This window comes from Lissotriton helveticus, chromosome 7 (genome assembly GCF_964261635.1).
Source record: "Lissotriton helveticus chromosome 7, aLisHel1.1, whole genome shotgun sequence".
In the NCBI taxonomy this organism is placed as follows: domain Eukaryota; kingdom Metazoa; phylum Chordata; class Amphibia; order Caudata; family Salamandridae; genus Lissotriton; species Lissotriton helveticus.
Window position 1 is genome coordinate 691764981 of NC_136068.1, and position 23041 is coordinate 691788021.

Sequence of the window (23041 nt, forward strand, 5' to 3'; positions counted from 1 at the left end):
CAAGCTGTGGAACTCCCTTCCCCTGCTTATTAAAACCAGTCCAACCCTTACCATTTTTAGAAAACTCCTGAAAACTTGGTTATTTGACCAATAACTATAAGGCAGCTTCATCTCAGGAGTCCGATCTGCGCCAAGACACCCTCGGGTATTTGCGCGCAATAAAAATTTCAAAAACATAAACATAAACATAAACATGATGTTCTTTCCTGCACGCCTTAAGATTCTTCTGCGCGGGAACTCATACTTCTTCACATCCCCGGAGGAAGTCTTTACATGGCTGGAGGAGCAAGCGCAACATCGGGACGCTTCGCGGACAGGCGATGGCTGGAGAGCTGCGGTGCAGCGGTCACCGGTCTCCTCCACGGGGTCAGCGGAGAGGGGGAGATGGAGACAGGATGGGACCCGGAGGACTGGGGATGCAAGGGCTCTGAGCCTGTCTGCCTCGCCTGATCTTGGCTGAGGTGGGCGAGAGGGGCTCGGACTGTGAAGTCGCATGGAGGAACACGTAATGTATGAACGCTCTGCTGTGGGGTACTTGCTGTCCGGGGAGATTCCTGTCCGGACTGGTTGATGGCCGAGACAATTAGCCTTATATGGACTCCTATGCTGGACTTGAGTAGTTGGGGGGGGGGGGAGGCTGGCGTGGCAGCGTTCCTGCCTGAGATTTGTTGTGCTCCTTATGTTAGTTTGCTTCCCCATAGGTTTGGGTGCTGCAGCTGCTGATACTGTGATGGTGGGGTGGGTTGCCGTCCCCGGGCGGCAGATCTGATCGTCCCACACCCCCCCAGAGTTTTTGTTTTTATGGGCGACAGGCGCTCTGCTGGTTGGGGTACATTGGGTCACGTTGACGTGAGAGGTGGGGTAGCAGCATGGTGGGGGAAAGGGGAGTTGGGGGGAAGCAGTTGAGTGTTTAATCTTTATGCTTTGCTTTTTGCAGACTTGTGCGCGAGGGGCTCTAGGAGTTTGGCTAACAGTCATGGGGGTGGCGGGCGGTAGTAGGGAAGGGCGGATGCAATCCTGTTGTTTTATATTCATACACTATGGCACATACATCGGTGACACAAAAGGTTAACATTCTATCATGGAACGTGAATGGACGGCAGAACAAAATAAAACGCACCATGGTCCTTCAGTACCTTCGCAGACACGCTCCGGACTTAGTCTTCCTCCAGGAGACACATCTGGTGGGTAACCACTGCCAGGCGCTCAATAGGTTTGGGTACACACTGCAGGCACATGCGGGCTTTACCACGGGCTCCAGAGGGGATGGGATCCTTGTGAAAAACTCGCTGGCTCTAGTGAATGATCGCAGGTGGCTTGACCCCTTGGGGCACTATGTTGCTATCTCCGGACGGTGGGAGGGCTCCATAGTCAACCTCTGCTCTGTATACATCCGGCCCAGGCTGCATGGCACCACACTTCCTGACTTAGGAAAACTGCTCCTGGAATTGCCAGAGGGAGTCCTGCTATTGGGAGGGGACATGAACGATGTGATGGTGCGGGAGGTGGACAGGTTGGGGTACCCAGCTGATCGCAGGGTGGGATGCCACCTGGGGGATTTTGTTAGAGCACTAGGATTGGCGGACCTCTGGGGGGCGCACTACCCCCACCTCCGGCATTACACACACATTTCAGCAGCGCATGGCTCAGTGTCCAGAATTGACTACCTCTTCACGCGGGTGGGACACATAGGGCTCTTTCATGGCAGTTGTCATAAAGCCAGAGGTATCTCTGACCACTCCCCCGGTAGAAGTACAGATGAGGGGTCCCAGGCGAGATTGGTCCACACCTCCTAGATTGGATGCCTTTCTGCTTAAGGAGCAGGAATTTCGGGAGCGGTTCGGAGATTATGTGGATCTCTACTTTAATGAGAATGTGGGTTCGGTCAGGTCTCCCGGTATCATTTGGGAGGCATTTAAGACCGTGGCAAGGGATTTTGTGCAGGCAGAATCTGGGAAGAGGAGGAAGCAGAAACAGGCCCAGGTCATTGGTTTAGAATCGGAGATTCAGGCCCTGGAGAGTGCTAGGGAGGGGGCCCGAGAGCAGGAGAGGGACATTAGCCACATAATACGCCTAAAAGAAAAGGAATTGAGGGATGTGTTGACTGACCAGGCTCGGTCGCACGCTCTTGCAACTCAACGGCGTGTATATGATCTGGGGGACAAAGCGAATAGGATGATAGCCTGGCTTGAGAAGAGGGACAGGGATCGTAACTGGGTCCCGGGTATTCAGCGGGTTGACGGAGCCACGATGGAAACCGCTGGCGGCCTTGGTAAAATGATGGCCCTTCCCTGCCTCCTATATGTACTGCAGAGTGCCCACTTCACTGTCCCGGAAAAAATGTTCATGGTGATAGATTCGGAGATCCGTACACTGCTGTGGGGAGGTGGTTGCCCCAGAATTGCGTTGAGGAAGCTCCAGAGGGGGGTATACGAGGGGGGGCTGGCTGTCCCTGATATTCGACTCTACTACTGGGCGGCTCAGTTGGTGAATCTTAATGGGTGGGTCTTCGCCCCGATGGAAGATCCAGCCTACAGAAAAAAAAAATATATATATATATATTTGTCACAAAGTTTGCCCAACTTGAGGAGCCCACTCGATTCCTTGACCTTATGCAGTGAGCTCGCAGCCTGCTTCTGTCCCCAGACTGGCAAAACACAGTTTCCTTGGCTCAACGCGTTTCGAAATCAAATTCTTGTTCACGAGCCTGAATAACACTCCAGCAACAGCAAAGGTATGATTGAAATGCTCTTTATTCAAAACAGATCCCGCCCCTTCGAGCACGATCTTCAGTTTGCACAGGTGTGTGCCGCTTTGCATCATGGTATTTGCAGTTTCAGACCTTGAGTATTACCCACGTAGCGCTGATGTGGCAAATATTGAAAGCGGCTTGGTCCAAGTCGCGAGGACGCTCCGCCGTATTGCACGGTCCTGTGGCGTTGGTAATCAGCGCTACGTTAAGGGACGATTCCAGCTTGCCAGTGAGTACTCGTTGTAATGCAGCAGGCGCTGTTTTCCAGCTGACATCAGCCCACTGCGGTGACATTTGGTGATTTATATTTCTACAACAGCAGCACCCACATGGGTAATACTCAAGGTCTGAAACTGCAAATACCATGATGCAAAGCGGCACACACCTGTGCAAACTGAAGATCGTGCTCGAAGGGGCGGGATCTGTTTTGAATAAAGAGCAATTCAATCATACCTTTGCTGTTGCTGGAGTGTTATTCAGGCTCGTGAACAAGAATTTGATTTCGAAACGCGTTGAGCCAAGGAAACTGTGTTTTGCCAGTCTGGGGACAGAAGCAGGCTGCGAGCTCACTGCATAAGGTCAAGGAATCGAGTGGGCTCCTCAAGTTGGGCAAACTTTGGGGCAAATATTGAAAGCGGCTTGGTCCAAGTCGCGAGGACGCTCCGCCGTATTGCACGGTCCTGTGGCGTTGGTAATCAGCGCTACGTTAAGGGACGATTCCAGCTTGCCAGTGAGTACTCGTTGTAATGCAGCAGGCGCTGTTTTCCAGCTGACATCAGCCCACTGGGGTGACATTTGGTGATTTATATTTCTACAACAGCAGCACCCACATGGGTAATACTCAAGGTCTGAAACTGCAAATACCATGATGCAAAGCGGCACACACCTGTGCAAACTGAAGATCGTGCTCGAAGGGGCGGGATCTGTTTTGAATAAAGAGCAATTCAATCATACCTTTGCTGTTGCTGGAGTGTTATTCAGGCTCGTGAACAAGAATTTGATTTCGAAATGCGTTGAGCCAAGGAAACTGTGTTTTGCCAGTCTGGGGACAGAAGCAGGCTGCGAGCTCACTGCATAAGGTCAAGGAATCGAGTGGGCTCCTCAAGTTGGGCAAACTTTGTGGCAAATATTGAAAGCGGCTTGGTCCAAGTCGCGAGGACGCTCCGCCGTATTGCACGGTCCTGTGGCGTTGGTAATCAGCGCTACGTTAAGGGACGATTCCAGCTTGCCAGTGAGTACTCGTTGTAATGCAGCAGGCGCTGTTTTCCAGCTGACATCAGCCCACTGGGGTGACATTTGGTGATTTATATTTCTACAACAGCAGCACCCACATGGGTAATACTCCAGGTCTGAAACTGCAAATACCATGATGCAAAGCGGCACACACCTGTGCAAACTGAAGATCGTGCTCGAAGGGGCGGGATCTGTTTTGAATAAAGAGCAATTCAATCATACCTTTGCTGTTGCTGGAGTGTTATTCAGGCTCGTGAACAAGAATTTGATTTCGAAACGCGTTGAGCCAAGGAAACTGTGTTTTGCCAGTCTGGGGACAGAAGCAGGCTGCGAGCTCACTGCATAAGGTCAAGGAATCGAGTGGGCTCCTCAAGTTGGGCAAACTTTGTGGCAAATATTGAAAGCGGCTTGGTCCAAGTCGCAAGGACGCTCCGCCGTATTGCACGGTCCTGTGGCGTTGGTAATCAGCGCTACGTTAAGGGACGATTCCAGCTTGCCAGTGAGTACTCGTTGTAATGCAGCAGGCGCTGTTTTCCAGCTGACATCAGCCCACTGGGGTGACATTTGGTGATTTATATTTCTACAACAGCAGCACCCACATGGGTAATACTCAAGGTCTGAAACTGCAAATACCATGATGCAAAGCGGCACACACCTGTGCAAACTGAAGATCGTGCTCGAAGGGGCGGGATCTGTTTTGAATAAAGAGCAATTCAATCATACCTTTGCTGTTGCTGGAGTGTTATTCAGGCTCGTGAACAAGAATTTGATTTCGAAACGCGTTGAGCCAAGGAAACTGTGTTTTGCCAGTCTGGGGACAGAAGCAGGCTGCGAGCTCACAGCATAAGGTCAAGGAATCGAGTGGGCTCCTCAAGTTGGGCAAACTTTGTGGCAAATATTGAAAGCGGCTTGGTCCAAGTCGCGAGGACGCTCCGCCGTATTGCACGGTCCTGTGGCGTTGGTAATCAGCGCTACGTTAAGGGACGATTCCAGCTTGCCAGTGAGTACTCGTTGTAATGCAGCAGGCGCTGTTTTCCAGCTGACATCAGCCCACTGGGGTGACATTTGGTGATTTATATTTCTACAACAGCAGCACCCACATGGGTAATACTCAAGGTCTGAAACTGCAAATACCATGATGCAAAGCGGCACACACCTGTGCAAACTGAAGATCGTGCTCGAAGGGGCGGGATCTGTTTTGAATAAAGAGCAATTCAATCATACCTTTGCTGTTGCTGGAGTGTTATTCAGGCTCGTGAACAAGAATTTGATTTCGAAACGCGTTGAGGCAAGGAAACTGTGTTTTGCCAGTCTGGGGACAGAAGCAGGCTGCGAGCTCACTGCATAAGGTCAAGGAATCGAGTGGGCTCCTCAAGTTGGGCAAACTTTGTGGCAAATATTGAAAGCGGCTTGGTCCAAGTCGCGAGGACGCTCCGCCGTATTGCACGGTCCTGTGGCGTTGGTAATCAGCGCTACGTTAAGGGACGATTCCAGCTTGCCAGTGAGTACTCGTTGTAATGCAGCAGGCGCTGTTTTCCAGCTGACATCAGCCCACTGGGGTGACATTTGGTGATTTATATTTCTACAACAGCAGCACCCACATGGGTAATACTCAAGGTCTGAAACTGCAAATACCATGATGCAAAGCGGCACACACCTGTGAAAACTGAAGATCGTGCTCGAAGGGGCGGGATCTGTTTTGAATAAAGAGCAATTCAATCATACCTTTGCTGTTGCTGGAGTGTTATTCAGGCTCGTGAACAAGAATTTGATTTCGAAACGCGTTGAGCCAAGGAAACTGTGTTTTGCCAGTCTGGGGACAGAAGCAGGCTGCGAGCTCACTGCATAAGGTCAAGGAATCGAGTGGGCTCCTCAAGTTGGGCAAACTTTGTGGCAAATATTGAAAGCGGCTTGGTCCAAGTCGCGAGGACGCTCCGCCGTATTGCACGGTCCTGTGGCGTTGGTAATCAGCGCTACGTTAAGGGACGATTCCAGCTTGCCAGTGAGTACTCGTTGTAATGCAGCAGGCGCTGTTTTCCAGCTGACATCAGCCCACTGGGGTGACATTTGGTGATTTATATTTCTACAACAGCAGCACCCACATGGGTAATACTCAAGGTCTGAAACTGCAAATACCATGATGCAAAGCGGCACACACCTGTGCAAACTGAAGATCGTGCTCGAAGGGGCGGGATCTGTTTTGAATAAAGAGCAATTCAATCATACCTTTGCTGTTGCTGGAGTGTTATTCAGGCTCGTGAACAAGAATTTGATTTCGAAACGCGTTGAGGCAAGGAAACTGTGTTTTGCCAGTCTGGGGACAGAAGCAGGCTGCGAGCTCACTGCATAAGGTCAAGGAATCGAGTGGGCTCCTCAAGTTGGGCAAACTTTGTGGCAAATATTGAAAGCGGCTTGGTCCAAGTCGCGAGGACGCTCCGCCGTATTGCACGGTCCTGTGGCGTTGGTAATCAGCGCTACGTTAAGGGACGATTCCAGCTTGCCAGTGAGTACTCGTTGTAATGCAGCAGGCGCTGTTTTCCAGCTGACATCAGCCCACTGGGGTGACATTTGGTGATTTATATTTCTACAACAGCAGCACCCACATGGGTAATACTCAAGGTCTGAAACTGCAAATACCATGATGCAAAGCGGCACACACCTGTGCAAACTGAAGATCGTGCTCGAAGGGGCGGGATCTGTTTTGAATAAAGAGCAATTCAATCATACCTTTGCTGTTGCTGGAGTGTTATTCAGGCTCGTGAACAAGAATTTGATTTCGAAACGCGTTGAGGCAAGGAAACTGTGTTTTGCCAGTCTGGGGACAGAAGCAGGCTGCGAGCTCACTGCATAAGGTCAAGGAATCGAGTGGGCTCCTCAAGTTGGGCAAACTTTGTGGCAAATATTGAAAGCGGCTTGGTCCAAGTCGCGAGGACGCTCCGCCGTATTGCACGGTCCTGTGGCGTTGGTAATCAGCGCTACGTTAAGGGACGATTCCAGCTTGCCAGTGAGTACTCGTTGTAATGCAGCAGGCGCTGTTTTCCAGCTGACATCAGCCCACTGGGGTGACATTTGGTGATTTATATTTCTACAACAGCAGCACCCACATGGGTAATACTCAAGGTCTGAAACTGCAAATACCATGATGCAAAGCGGCACACACCTGTGAAAACTGAAGATCGTGCTCGAAGGGGCGGGATCTGTTTTGAATAAAGAGCAATTCAATCATACCTTTGCTGTTGCTGGAGTGTTATTCAGGCTCGTGAACAAGAATTTGATTTCGAAACGCGTTGAGCCAAGGAAACTGTGTTTTGCCAGTCTGGGGACAGAAGCAGGCTGCGAGCTCACTGCATAAGGTCAAGGAATCGAGTGGGCTCCTCAAGTTGGGCAAACTTTGTGGCAAATATTGAAAGCGGCTTGGTCCAAGTCGCGAGGACGCTCCGCCGTATTGCACGGTCCTGTGGCGTTGGTAATCAGCGCTACGTTAAGGGACGATTCCACCTTGCCAGTGAGTACTCGTTGTAATGCAGCAGGCGCTGTTTTCCAGCTGACATCAGCCCACTGGGGTGACATTTGGTGATTTATATTTCTACAACAGCAGCACCCACATGGGTAATACTCAAGGTCTGAAACTGCAAATACCATGATGCAAAGCGGCACACACCTGTGCAAACTGAAGATCGTGCTCGAAGGGGCGGGATCTGTTTTGAATAAAGAGCAATTCAATCATACCTTTGCTGTTGCTGGAGTGTTATTCAGGCTCGTGAACAAGAATTTGATTTCGAAACGCGTTGAGCCAAGGAAACTGTGTTTTGCCAGTCTGGGGACAGAAGCAGGCTGCGAGCTCACTGCATAAGGTCAAGGAATCGAGTGGGCTCCTCAAGTTGGGCAAACTTTGTGGCAAATATTGAAAGCGGCTTGGTCCAAGTCGCGAGGACGCTCCGCCGTATTGCACGGTCCTGTGGCGTTGGTAATCAGCGCTACGTTAAGGGACGATTCCAGCTTGCCAGTGAGTACTCGTTGTAATGCAGCAGGCGCTGTTTTCCAGCTGACATCAGCCCACTGGGGTGACATTTGGTGATTTATATTTCTACAACAGCAGCACCCACATGGGTAATACTCAAGGTCTGAAACTGCAAATACCATGATGCAAAGCGGCACACACCTGTGCAAACTGAAGATCGTGCTCGAAGGGGGGGATCTGTTTTGAATAAAGAGCAATTCAATCATACCTTTGCTGTTGCTGGAGTGTTATTCAGGCTCGTGAACAAGAATTTGATTTCGAAACGCGTTGAGCCAATGAAACTGTGTTTTGCCAGTCTGGGGACAGAAGCAGGCTGCGAGCTCACTGCATACGGTCAAGGAATCGAGTGGGCTCCTCAAGTTGGGCAAACTTTGTGGCAAATATTGAAAGCGGCTTGGTCCAAGTCGCGAGGACGCTCCGCCGTATTGCACGGTCCTGTGGCGTTGGTAATCAGCGCTACGTTAAGGGACGATTCCAGCTTGCCAGTGAGTACTCGTTGTAATGCAGCAGGCGCTGTTTTCCAGCTGACATCAGCCCACTGGGGTGACATTTGGTGATTTATATTTCTACAACAGCAGCACCCACATGGGTAATACTCAAGGTCTGAAACTGCAAATACCATGATGCAAAGCGGCACACACCTGTGCAAACTGAAGATCGTGCTCGAAGGGGCGGGATCTGTTTTGAATAAAGAGCAATTCAATCATACCTCTGCTGTTGCTGGAGTGTTATTCAGGCTCGTGAACAAGAATTTGATTTCGAAACGCGTTGAGCCACGGAAACTGTGTTTTGCCAGTCTGGGGACAGAAGCAGGCTGCGAGCTCACTGCATAAGGTCAAGGAATCGAGTGGGCTCCTCAAGTTGGGCAAACTTTGTGGCAAATATTGAAAGCGGCTTGGTCCAAGTCGCGAGGACGCTCCGCCGTATTGCACGGTCCTGTGGCGTTGGTAATCAGCGCTACGTTAAGGGACGATTCCAGCTTGCCAGTGAGTACTTGTTGTAATGCAGCAGGCGCTGTTTTCCAGCTGACATCAGCCCACTGGGGTGACATTTGGTGATTTATATTTCTACAACAGCAGCACCCACATGGGTAATACTCAAGGTCTGAAACTGCAAATACCATGATGCAAAGCGGCACACACCTGTGCAAACTGAAGATCGTGCTCGAAGGGGCGGGATCTGTTTTGAATAAAGAGCATTTCAATCATACCTTTGCTGTTGCTGGAGTGTTATTCAGGCTCGTGAACAAGAATTTGATTTCGAAACGCGTTGAGCCAAGGAAACTGTGTTTTGCCAGTCTGGGGACAGAAGCAGGCTGCGAGCTCACTGCATAAGGTCAAGGAATCGAGTGGGCTCCTCAAGTTGGGCAAACTTTGTGGCAAATATATATATATATATATATAACAACTCCACAGCAGTGACTTTAATTTTTGAAAGTGACATTTACTCTTCCAGCTGATATCGGCATCAAACATAGTTCTCGTGTACATTATGATCCAATTGCTCTATCGCATTACAGTCTCACAGAGAAATGTGTGTGATTGCGACGATGTATAAGAGTGTTTTATAAATCTCAAGTTGTTTTAAGAATTAATGAATAATTTTATTTCTAAAACGTTATCTAACAAATGTATTTTTGAAATTAAAGCTTAAGGACATTTGCCGAATAAATAAATTAACACCACATCAAAATAAAGTTTCATTGCAAATCCGAGAACTCACCTAAATATTGGAGAGGTGCAATTCTGCCTTTGTATTTAAAGGGGTTATTTCTAAAGAAATGTGTGTGTGTCCCTTTAATTCCTTTGGCCTTTTGACTGACCTGGACATAGATTTGGGTAAGGGTCTCAAAATCAAGTGTGCCATATTCCTGTATTATATTATAGAGAGCCCACAAATGTGATTCACCATTTCTATATTGGGTGAAATATTCTAACACAATGTGGCAGAACTTTTTCCATTGGCCAAAACATGTTTTCTGGATCATAAACTTGTGGACATTGAGTTTATGTAGCTATGCTTATAAGTAGCATAGCATTGTGACTATATGCAAGGTTGGATCAATGCAAGCTGCATAATATTGGATTTACCCAGGTCTCTAGTTTTCAGAAAATCTCAGGGTATGTGAGTTTTTCAAAATACCAGCAGAGCAAAGACCCATATACGTCCCCCATGCCTATGGGAATTTTCTTCCATATCCCCTTGTAAAATTAATAATTGCCATGTTCCATGTTTTAGGCCTTACCTACACTAACTGGCAATATTCATTCCTCCGAGTACAGGTGTTCCTTACTTTATGAGGCCCGGCCTCGTTAAAGGCATCAATTTACCAAGAATTAAAAAAAGTTTGAACCTGTGTATAAAAGATTTAAGTCTATTCCTATGGTTTACTAAACCATGCCACATAATTACCTATTCTCCCATTCTTATTTCCTGTAATGCCTAAACTTGAGCATGAGAATGGAGATAATTGAAGGAAAGATGAAGGGGCAGAATCAGGACTGGGACCAGGAAGAACCAAACTTGGAATAATGAAGATTACTGGAAAGTAATCAAGTCGTTTCCTCAACATCTTCCTTCCTTCCCTTTTTTTAAAATGAAGATGTAGCAAGCAAATATTACTTCTCATGCTTTAATAGTTATAGCAGCAAGCAGTAAACCAAATCAATGCAACACCTTTGCATTTTCCTGAGCAATACATATTATTTTCAAGAATTGACAGCATCTAAACAGATATTCCCAAAGAGCCATCCTTGGATAGCAATAATGACAAGCCTCCATGCCTTGTGAAGACTTTGTAGCTGCCCTACATGCTTCCATTAAGATGCCGTCCTGTTTCTCAGCCTGAGGGGTTGCCATATCCCTAGGGGAACCATATTATAATTTCATGTATTAATGGCACTTCTGATACTTCATATGCATTTTCAACAGCTGAACTTCCCCATCTAATGATTGACGAAATAGGTGCTTTTTCCTTCTCCTTTTGCACTAAATGTAACAAAGAGTGTAACGCACGAAAGGGTTGTGTAGGTTAAAGAATATAGCAGTGACTATACGGACATCTGTTGTGAGTGCATCCTTCTCCTGTAGGATCAGGACAAAATGTCAGCAACAAAATGTCTTGTTCCTCATAGAATTTAAAAACTCGTTTCAGAAATAAGTAGCCTCAAGTCTGGATGTATGACATTACAACGCATGCTTTTACATCGCAAGCCTTTACAACGCAAGTATTACAACGCAGTCCATTACAACGCATAGTGCTTTGGGTGCTGGATAGTGAATAGTTTAATTTACTATTCCAACTCCAGTCCCCATGGACACTAGGGAAGGTTATTGGATAGTAAATTAACCTATTCCCTATCCTAGAGCGCCCCCCAGAGCAATGCGTTGTAATAGTTTGCGTTGTAATGGTTGCGTTGTAAAGGCTCTGCGATGTAAATGTTGCGTTGTAAAGGTTGTTTACCCTCAAGTCTTGATACAATCCTAAAAAATGTTCAATTTAGGGGAAGAAATAACAAACTAAGTTAGTTCACCCAATCTTCTAGCCGAGGGAATAGCAACTAAAAATAAAAACATTGCAAAAATATACCCAATCTAAAGGTTCAACTTGTGTTTTTTTGTAAGGCCCAGCACATGATTTAGTAGGAGGACCACACAAAGGTTTAGGATTCCCAATGCGTTTATGTAACCTGGCAACCAATGGTTCTAATGAGTCAGATCAGCTGTAAGTAATCCTACATACTCTAATTATTGCCAATTGGCTGTTCAAAGTCAAAGGAGGTAGACCTTCAAGGAAACCATCCCTTAAAAATCTAAAATCTGTTAAGATCACAAGGTAAGGGAAAGCACTTATGTTTAGTACATCATTCATTGAGCTATACCCAATCTCATTGATAATTGGAGAGAGCGGAGGTTTCTTTAAATACTGGAGCTCTTACTACTGCAGCCAAACTCCCTTTGTGTTGGGGCCCTGCAGGCCATCATTCATAATCTCATTAGCCGTGATCAATGATGGACAAGGCTTTTTAAAGGAGGCGGCTCCATGGCAAAACATAGTGGAGATCCTACCAGCATTTTCAGAAGAAGCGGCCCCCAGGGATCAATGGGCCAATGAGAGACAATCAGAATCAACAATATGCTGACCTCGGGAATTTTCCTCAGCACCTTAGAGAGGAGGGGAACTGGTGAAAACACAGACAAGAAGCCTGGTAGCCAATAGAAGGGCACAGCATTTGCTGCCAATTGCCTTTCTCCTATAACTAGTGAGCAAAACCACCACTGACCAATCGTCTGAAATGTTTTTGAATGGAGTCTGAAAATGACCGTGGAAGGAAATATTCAGCTTATTGGGTCTGCTTATGGATTCACCTACCTTCGTATGTTTACTGCTTGTGAAGACATCGGATGTCTCTTTGCCCATGAACACAATGCTTGTGATCTGTTTGTCAAGTGTGCACACGGCGTTCTACCCGTTGTTTGACGTGTGCTCAGTCCACTTTACTGTCCATTCCTACTAAGTCTGTGTGACCCCCAAATCAAAGAGCCACGTTCTAGAGGGGCTCTCCACACTGCTGTAAATGCTCTCCAAGTGTAAGACTAGCTTCCATCCCCAGCCACTGCCCGTGGGGGAGTTCCAGTGGGGCAGAAAGGCAGGACGGGGCAGGGTGGGGGGTGCTAAAAAGGGTGCTAAAACCGTAATATGGATAATTGGAGGTAAGTAAACAATTTAATTAATACAACGAATTTCGTAGCGCGCACTGCATCGCATTTTGCGATGCAGGAGGTGCTATGAAATTCGTTTTATTTATTTAGTTGCTTACTTGCCTCCAATTATCCATATTCCGGTTTTTAGCACCTCCCGCCCCCGCCCTGCCTTTCTGCCCCACTGGAACTCTCTCCACCGGCCGCGGCTGTGCATCCCCTGTGACCTCAGAGCCTGTATTGACCTTTCCCCTACATCAGCTCCCCTACAACACCTCCCCTCCCCAGAAGGCGTGGGAGGAACTAGGGGATCCGCTGACAGAATATTCTTTTTATTCCCCGTTCTGCTCATTACAGACATTATCTTTGGGGTCATGCAGATGTCTACTTCGTAATCAATTTTCCAGGAACACCAGTCAGGAACACTGAACCAAGGGTCTCCAATGCAGACGTGACCACTGCACCACTGCTGATGTAGCTGCAAAAAAACCAATTACATTTTCAAACGCCTCCTTGCAGACATGTTGTCCAAGTGAAGACTCTCCTCCCAGCTCTTCTTGTATAACTCTTGCTCTGCCTAGTGGAAGAGAAACCATCTCTGTCAATGCTTGGTAGTGAACCCTGATAATCTGTAAGCCATACAACAGGTGCAGATGTGTTTTCCCCCCTCCATTTTCGTGTCCTGAACTCTTGTAGAATGTTGCACACACTTATTCCGTCTTAAAAAATCTTAGAAAGAGAACATGCAGATATTAACCAGTCTTCTAAATATGTGAAATCAAAAAGTCCGCCTTCATGTAATAATTCTACTACTTGTGCTACTACCTGGTCAGATACTCTAGGAGAAGCCACTAGTCTAAAGGGAAGCGCTGGGAATTAATAGTGCACTCCTTTCACCATGAAATGTTGAAATGTGTGGGGTTGGGGTAGAGGTGTATCTGCAAAACGCATTCCTTCGACCCAGAGATGATAGGAAATCTCCTTTGAAAGTGCTGCCTCTAGTGTTGCTGAGGATGTTGTCACACACTTTTACTTGACAACAAATATCTTCTAGATGCTGCTGGATAAAGCGGTTGTAACATTTTAATTTCTTCAGAAGTTTGTATTACTAATTCATTCCGTTCTGATCCAGATAACAAAGGAGTCAAAAACAAAAGTGCCTTTTCCATTGTTCTGATTTCAAGGATTTCATCCACTTGTGGGGCGAGATGAAATGCCAGCCCTCGAAGATGTTGCTATTGACCACAGACCTTCAGTGGCATCTGAGAGAAATCTTGTCGCAAATTCCATTGATGCTAGTGGGGTAGAGCAGTACAGTCTTTACACTCTTGCATAACATAATGAAACATTTAAAAACCCTTTAATAAGGTTTGTTTTGCATACATTGCATAGGTTCTAGCTCATAAAGGCATACATCTTCTGATCTCCTGGATTCTGAGGGGAACCTTATTCTGAAGCAAAAGGGGAACTTCTCGCCACGCCAGTAAATAATTCACTTTAGGAATAGGTGAAAACTCTGTCTCAAAACTATACAATGGGTACTTTGTGACAAAAATATTGGAAAACCTGTATGACCTACATTTGTCAGACAGGAGGGCTCTCGTGGTTTCGTGAAGAGGTACTGCACCCACCCACTCCATGTGATATTGATACTTTAAGTCTGGTAGAACTGTTTTTTGGACTTTCAAAACCAACAGGTTTGCAATATGAGTAATCTCTGCTGGTAGTTGTAGTCCCTGCACATAATTTTCGTTCCCCATCGTTTCTTCCATTCTTCCCTGGCTTGCCTGGTGGCTCAATGGACTAATGTATCCACCGCAGAGGCCTGTGTTCGACCTCATGGTCAGAGGTTCAAATCCTGGTGGGTCCACCCAGCCTTACATCCATTTGAGGTTGATACAATGAGTACCATTGAGTTGGATAACAATAAACCTCTGTCTTTCAGCACCAAGATACCCAGGGGTGAACGTGCGCTTTACAAATACTTATGTTATGTTATGAATGTACATGGTCCTCCTGAAGTGCAGCCGCAGCAGCCCTGTTAATCATTGATTGCAATTCTCTTCTGGAGATAGCAATCAGGTTATCCCCAGCATCTTAATCCTGAGCTGATTCAAGATCTGCTTTTAAATTTGGCTCCTTATGATATGTCTTTTCTTAAGATTATTTGTGCTGCATTGTTTCTCTGACTCAAAATTCCTGTTTCAAGTAGACTTCCACCTACAGAGGGATGCTAGGTGACCCATGACCTTAAGTAGCCATTCACTGTCGGGATCCGCCATTTTTGTTCTTTCTCATCTTTGGTCAAACATGACCCAGTGTATGACTCATCCTCAAAGCCACCTCAGTGAGGCTTAGTGATTCAAGGCATAGGGAAGAGACATGCGAATCCACACTTCAGGGCCTTCACCAGTCTAGGTGCTCCTCGCTAATATCTGTCCGACTCCAGTGGAGCTACAGAGATGAAGTGCACATAAGGGATAGCATCTTTTAAAACATTTTGGTATACCAATAATGTGATGTAATTTGTATAAAAAAAACTTAAAAGAAAACATGCCTTCCTGTCTTGATTTAAAAAAAAATAGAACAGTTTGGCCCAGCTTCTCAAAGGTTGAGCATCGGATTAGCATTAATTTTGTTACACTAAACCTACGCAATTTTTTGGGAGGGGATTCACAAACCAAAGCAAATTCGTATTTGTGTTGGTTTGTATGGAAAAGTAATGGCAAGCAGTGTGAAATGCTGCTTGGCATTACTTTGCATCAAGAAGATGTTACATGGGTAGTACATGGGCATACCCGTGCTACCACCCATGCTTTTTATGCTAAACTCTATTCTCAAACATCAGTAGAAAGGGTTTAGTGCCAAAAAATAATACTGCTAAAAAGCAGACATTAAACAGAGAAATATTGTCATTGCTTCGTGCTTTTCCAACTTCCATCTTAGCAGCACACATACAAAGTAGGAAAAGCTTTTTCACTTGTCTGAGCATAGCATTTTGTACAGGAAGGAGATCCTTCCTGTACAAAACCTATCCGAGACTAAGGCACACACCGTAGTGCTATGGTGTTAAGGTGTGTTCATGGCACTCAGCAGCTGAAATCAGCACTGGCGCTAGGGAGAGGGGAGGAGAGAGCCATATCTTGGTGAATATGGCGTTCTCCTGCCCTCTCCCTGCCACGCAACACAGCTCAGCATTTTTGGCTACTGCACTGCGTTCCGCGACAGCTACAAGAATCTGGGCCTTTGAGTCACAGGGAAAAAACAGGAAGTGAAGACTGGAGAGCTTGGAATTATGGGACATAGCTTAGTCAACAATAAAAAAGACTAATGGCCATATTTATTAAAAAGTAACGCGACACAGCGAAGCAAGTCACCTTACTGCGCTACGTTACAGGGAAAGGGCAGGACTGTGCCATATTTTTTAAAGTTCGCCACATTTCTGTCCTTTTCCCAGTGTTAGGGCACACTGGGCTGCCTAGCGTCAACTCAGGCACACTTGCACCATGGTGCAAGAGTGCCTGCATTGCATAAAGAAATGTTTTTATGTAGGATAGGGCACCTCCCTGCACAATAACAATCCCCAAAGGCATATTTCTCTCTCTAGGTGTGCTGCAAAATGCAGCACACCTAGAAAGAGGAAGTAACAAGGAGAAATACATATATTTCCCCTTGTTATGCCTCACCTAGGAAGGTGTGGCATTTTGATGCATTCCCAGGTCTATAAGCAATAGTGAATCGGGGAATGTGTAAAAAAACTTGGGATCTGTGTGGGAACACCCATGTAACACCCATGGAACGCCTTCTCATGGCAGAGTAGTGCAACACAGCGATTTGCATCAAGCAACTCAGGGCCACGCAAAGTGGCCTTGCGTGGCTCGATAAATCACATCTTAGGGTTTGCATTGCACATGCACCATGTTGCGTGGTGAACACGCAGCACAACCCCTTGATAAATATGTGCCCAAAAAGTCTATGTGCACAGGTTTAAAGTGAGCTGAAATGATGCTACCACTAGGTTTGGTAGTTTAAAGGAGGATTATTTATTCAGCATTAAGATTGAAGATCATTACAACAAGCCTGGGTCTTAACTGTCTTCCCTGGAATCTGGAACCCAGCAGTGGAATCTGGAACCCAGCAGTGTTCCCGATTCCAGGTATGACACAGCAATACCACATGAGCCTGCCTCGAAGCTGCACCACATGAACAAAGAAATGACACAAGGACGAGAAGTAGAATGCAGGAAGGATTTTGCCTTTAGACCTAAAATCTCGTGTTTTCCAGTAATACGGATGATGACATTATGTTTTAACCGTAGTTTGATGTTTTTAGGACATTCTGGATAAGTAAAATTGGTGTGATCCATGCAAATAATAACTTCAGTATTCCAATAGTTCTAAAGTTTTCTGAAAAGCCTGGTGTCTGTAATTTTCCACAGGTGACACTAGACCAAAAAATATTTATTCACTTTACCTCATCAAATTTGCAGTTGGTATAGTTACAGATTGGGCCTTTCCAATCTCATACGATAGGCCCCCAAATAAATATTATACCTCTTTTTCTGGCGATTTAAGGAAGCACTGGATGGTCAAAATGCTTCCTTTGAGACCCAGGTTCTATTTACGTAAGTTTTCAAAGTAATTGTGCATGGCCAATACACCAAGATTTGGTTGATGGCTCTGATTAGGGCAGGTTTTCAGACAAACAATAAGCTATTGAGCTCCACGAGTTGAAGAGTCTATGGAATGTAACTTTAAATTACTTCCATATATCAGGATTCAATACAAAAAGTTACAGAAATAAACCTTATTACAATTTCTCTTTTTCTGCATTGCAGTGACCATTTTGTGAATTCAGTTTCTTTGGGTTCTTGACCAGCATAGACACATTTCTTCCAGTGGAATTAATAATTTTGCTAATTTTCAGAAGCGTTTACCTTTCTGTCTTTATTCTTGGCTATCACACATCTTGGGGCATATTATCAAGGACCCGTGTTAAAATTATCGCCGTTTTATCGGCAGGAAACTGCCGATAAAACGGCGATAATGGGCTTGATAATATGCCCTTGTTAATTCCCATAGAAGCCCATGTTAACACAAGAACATGGGCTTCTATCGGAATTAACAAGGGCGTATTATCAAGCCCATTATCGCCGTTTTATCGGCAGTTTCCTGCCGATAAAACGGCGATAATTTTAACACCGGTCCTTGATAATATGCCCCCATTTTCCTATGGACTGCAAGAAGCTAAAAAACGCATATGAAGAAATATTAAGTGCCACTTACAAATGTGTTGAAATACTGGAGACATTTTTTTTTCTCCCTTATTTCTAGTTTCAGAAAGCTGTGAAGTGGATGAATTTCTCTCAGAAAACCATTTGTGTTGTTTAAAAAAAGCCTACACTTTGTTGCTCAACACTTTTTAACCCCTCCCACACTGGTGACGGAACCGCTCCATCACGCCCCTCGGGTGGGCTGTGCTGGTGACGGAGCTGTTCCGTCACGGCCCGCTCGCCGCGCCTGCGCGGCGCTGATTTCGCGCTTGCGCAGTGCATTCTATTGAGCGGGCGGGGCTGTGACGGAACCTCTCCGTCACAAGCACAGCCCACACGAGGGGCTTGACGGAGCGGTTCCGTCAACAGCGTTGGAGCGCCGTGCGACCCCACCCGCCCCTTAGCGCTGCGGCAGAATTGCCGCCGCAGCGAAAGGGTAAAATAAAAAAATCACATTTTGGTTATTGTCTGACCCCTCAGACTAAATCAGAAACCATGGGTATCTTTACAAGACCCATCAGTAAGCAAAATAGATTGTAACTTCGGTCTGGTTCTACAAAAGCATGGGCTGGTGCTGGGCAAATGGTGGGAGTACCATGGATTGAGTGGGGGGATCAATAATGTTTTCATTATGACGCACGGAGGCTGTAGGGTGATTACCGTAGATGTAGCCGTGCATGTTTGTTGAGTCTTGTTACCTGTGGAAAAGTCAATAAAACTGGTTCTTGGGGTGTAAAATAAATTGTGAAAACTTCAGTGCAAGTGTCCCAAATGCTAACGGGCATAGCACTAGAAGAAAAGCCAGCAGCAGCAAGTGGTTAATTTGTATTCCGAGATGTTTTTTATTGAAATATCACTATCAAGAATGCTGCAGATTTATTATTTGGGCAATCTGGTGCTAATATCAAGCACTGTAAATTATACTATTGATAAATTTAAATACCGCCAACTACTGCCAGAACACATCTGTTTACCTAATACACCATTTACGTCTGACAATTCAAATACCACTAACACAAGACTCTCTTCATGAGGTGACTAAGAGTAGTGCCAGCTTTAGCGCTGGTGGCGCCCGGTGCGAGAATCATTTTTGGGTGCCCCCAAATCCGATGACCACCTCCTCGGATTCTCTCGCTATCCCCGGGCATAAGTGCCCCTCATCTCTCCTATCCTAAGTTATTGCTAAACCCGGGTTTGACGCCCCCTTCACAGGTCGGGTATAATATGGGGGGGTAGTACCCAAAAGTAGTCCCGGGGACCTGGGTTAATTACGTATAGTGGTGAAGGGGTCCCAGGGAATGAGGAACACAAAATATAACTCAATATACACAAGCAATCACATAGACATTAAATCCAATCTCCATGTTTTAATCACAGAGGAGATGTATGACAAATAATGACAATAATCACGTAGTAGAAAAAGTGGCGGAGCAAGGCCCCAAGGGGGGGGAAAACAGGGAGGGGGTTTTCGTGATATTGTGAGGATGTAGTGATAAGGAAAAGGTAAGGTGAGCGAACAGTCAATACTTTAAACCACAATAAAGAATGGTTACATATAACGTACAAAAAAGAACACAAGTACTTTGGATAACAAGTTAAACTGTATCATACTCCACATAGTACAACATATGAACAGTAAGGCCATGGAGTTGACAAAATAGAAAGAATGGTTGTCGACGTTTCGACCCTCTTAGTTATGCAGGTCCTATTAAATCCTTGCAGCGGGGTCTTCTTCAGGACTGGGGGGATGGGGCAGACCACCTAATACAATGTATATAATTTAAGGTATTATTATGCTCATTAAGTAAAGAGTTTAATCACAGGTCAGCGCCCAGTGCGGCTGCACCAGTCGCACTGCCCTAAAGCCGGCCCTTACTAAGAGACACGTTGGTAGGATATAACCTCTACTTCCATTCAACTTTTGATCCACTAGGAGACCATCTTGCATACCCAGAAATAATGATACACATAAATATAAACTACGTGGTGTATGTGTCATTCTTTTCTTGTGCTACCTGATGTTTGCCACTGTTTGGGGTTGTGGTGGCATAATTTTTTTGCCTGTGTTTTCTTGTATATTTTTTTTCCGTGTATGTTTTGGATTGTTTCCTGTTAAGCCATGTGACATCTGAATTTGAAGACATTTCACTCATACAAAACCATTGAAATTCCCCTGTTATAGTTAGTTCAGCTAACTATAACTCGCGCGCCCGCAATGCACTGCTGATGGCGTCACATATTACATCACTCATGACATGGTCAGTGACATCACTCATGACATCACTGATGACATTTCAAATGACATCACTGATGACATCATCCAGTCAATGTGTGTCTTTCTGAAAAATAAATATGTTATATATAGGTATATCTAAAGGTCGATGAAAGAATAAATGTGTAAATAAGTGTCTAAAAGGATGTTTTTGAAAAAAAAATGATTGTATAACTGACTTATTAAGTGTATCTTAGTGAATACATGTATTAGCGAGTAATGTTTAAATATGTAAATATCTGTATCAGTGTCTCACTTTGTGTATAAGTGGCTGCATGGGTTGGTGACTAGCTACATGAGTGTTGATATGGGTTATTAGTTGTTTTTTAGAGTATCAGTCTGAGTGTCTGTATGGTTTGGTGGGCGTATTACTTACCGCATAGATGCATGAATGGGTGACTCACTGTTTGTATGTGTTTTGAAGACAGCATGTGTGCAGGACTGTATGGGTGGATGAGTGTGTGTATGAGTGTGTTAGTGAGTGAATCACTGTCTCAATAGTATCTTTATGAGTAACTACATATGTTTTAAACTAGTATATGTGAGTATTGATGTATATAAGTGAGTATATGTGAGAGCGAGAGATTGTAAGAGTTCCTGTATAAATAAGTATGTGTTTCTATAAGTGATTGCTTAAGAGAGTAAGTATGTGTACGATTCTGTAGAAGAAGGTGTAGTGGTGGGTGTATAACTGTATATGCAAGTAAATGGATGTTTGATAGTTTATTTGCATGTGTGAATAACTCTATAGATGAGTGTCGGTGTGTAATAAGATGTATAGGTGTATGAGTACATATGATGAGTGAGTACATGTATGAGTGCCTATATAGAACTGTTAGTGAATGACTGGATGTGTATGTAGATTTTGGAATTACTGAATAGGTTTTTCTAACTGGTATTGGTATCTCCATTTTTTTGAAAATTGTAGCTTCTATTTTTGAATGTGTGTATCAAGGGTTATATTACGCTGAGAGGAGGTCTGCCACTCTTTCACAAGGATGATGTCATCAGTGATGTCCTCAGGGATGTCATTTGAGATGTCATCAGTGATGTCATGAGTGATGTCACTGACCATGTAATAAGTGATGTAATATGTGACATCATCAGCAGTGCATTGCGGGCGCGCGAGTTATAGTTAGCTGAACTAATGATAACGGGGGAATTTCAATGGTTTTGTATGAGTGAAATGTCCAGCTAACTATAACATGTGTGAAACCTTTGGTTTTTTTGTGAATTTCTAAGGTTTTTTAAATGCTAATTCCTAACTATAACGTGTGTGAAACCTATGGTTTTTTCAGTGAATTTCTAAGGTTTTTTAAATGCCAATTCCTAACTATAACGTGGCTGAAACCTATGGTTTTTTCAGTGAATTTCAAAGGTGTTGTAAATGATAATTTTTAAATGTATTAATTGTTATATTTTTTTATACTGATTTACTACATTATTTTAAATTATTTATTTATAGATATTTTATTTTTAAAATTACATTACATATTTTTAATATAAATTGATTTTTTTTTAAATATTAGAAATTTAATTTTTTTATTATTTTTTTTTTTTAATTAATATATATTTTATATATCAGGCAATGATATCCTATGGAAGGAAATTCAAGTTACTAGTAAGTACAGTTAAATGTACTTTTCAGGAATAGTAGTGAGCTAGATTGGGGAATTAATTCCTCTTCAATCCTGAGGTCCCCTGTGAGCAAACTAGCCCACCAGGTACCTCCAGTATGCGCCAGGCAGCTGTGTTGCTGAGAGATGTTCAAAGGGCATGCCCGCTTTTTACAACCCTCTGCAACACAGCTCCGTGGTGCCTATTGGAGATACCTGTTCGACTAGCTGCCCCCTAGGGGACCTCTGGATTGAACAGGAATTAATTCCCCAACTTAAAACACACCTCAGGGCATGTTTGCACTCACATCACCTCAAGCCCCGCCCCCTACCTTCACCACTGTGCAAACGCGCCCTGTAGAGTGTTCTAAATTGGGGGATTAAGTCCCCTTGCATACTGGGGTTCCCTGGGGGCCAACTAGCCCACCAGGAACCTCCAGTATGCGCCAGGAGGCTGCGTTGCAGAGAGGTGTAATGAGGCCACGCCCCTTTTTACACCTCTCTGCAACGCAGCCCCCGGGCGCGTTTGCAGAGGGGGAACTAATTCCCCTTGATTACTGGGGGTCCCTGGGGGCCAACTAGCCCACCAGGAATCTCCAGTATGCGCCAGGGGGCTGCATTGCAGAGACGTGTAATGAGGCCATGCCCCTTTTTACACCTCTCTGCAACGCAGCCTCCGGGCGCATTTGCAGAGGGGGAACTAATTTCCCTTGCATACAGGGGGTCCGTGGGGGCCAACTAGCCCATCAGGAACCTTCAATATGCGCCAGGGGGCTGCGTTGCAGAGAGGTGTAATGAGGCCACGCCCCTTTTTTCACCTCTCTGCAACACAGCCCACCGTCATGTTTGCAGAGGGGGAACTAATTCCCCTTGCATACTGGGGGTCCCTGGGGGCCAACTAGCCCACCAGGAACCTCCAGTATGCGCCAGGGGGCTGCGTTGCAGAGAGGTGTAATGAGGCCATGCCCCTTTTTTCACCTCTCCGCAACACAGCCCATGGTCACGTTTGCAGAGGGGGAACTAATTCCCCTTGCATACTGGGGGTCCATGTGGGCCAACTAGCCCACCTGGAACCTCCAGTATGCGCCAGGGGGCTGCATTGCAGAGAGGTATAATGAGGCCAAGCCCCTTATTACACCTATCTGCAATGCAGCCCCCTGGCGCTTTTTCAGAG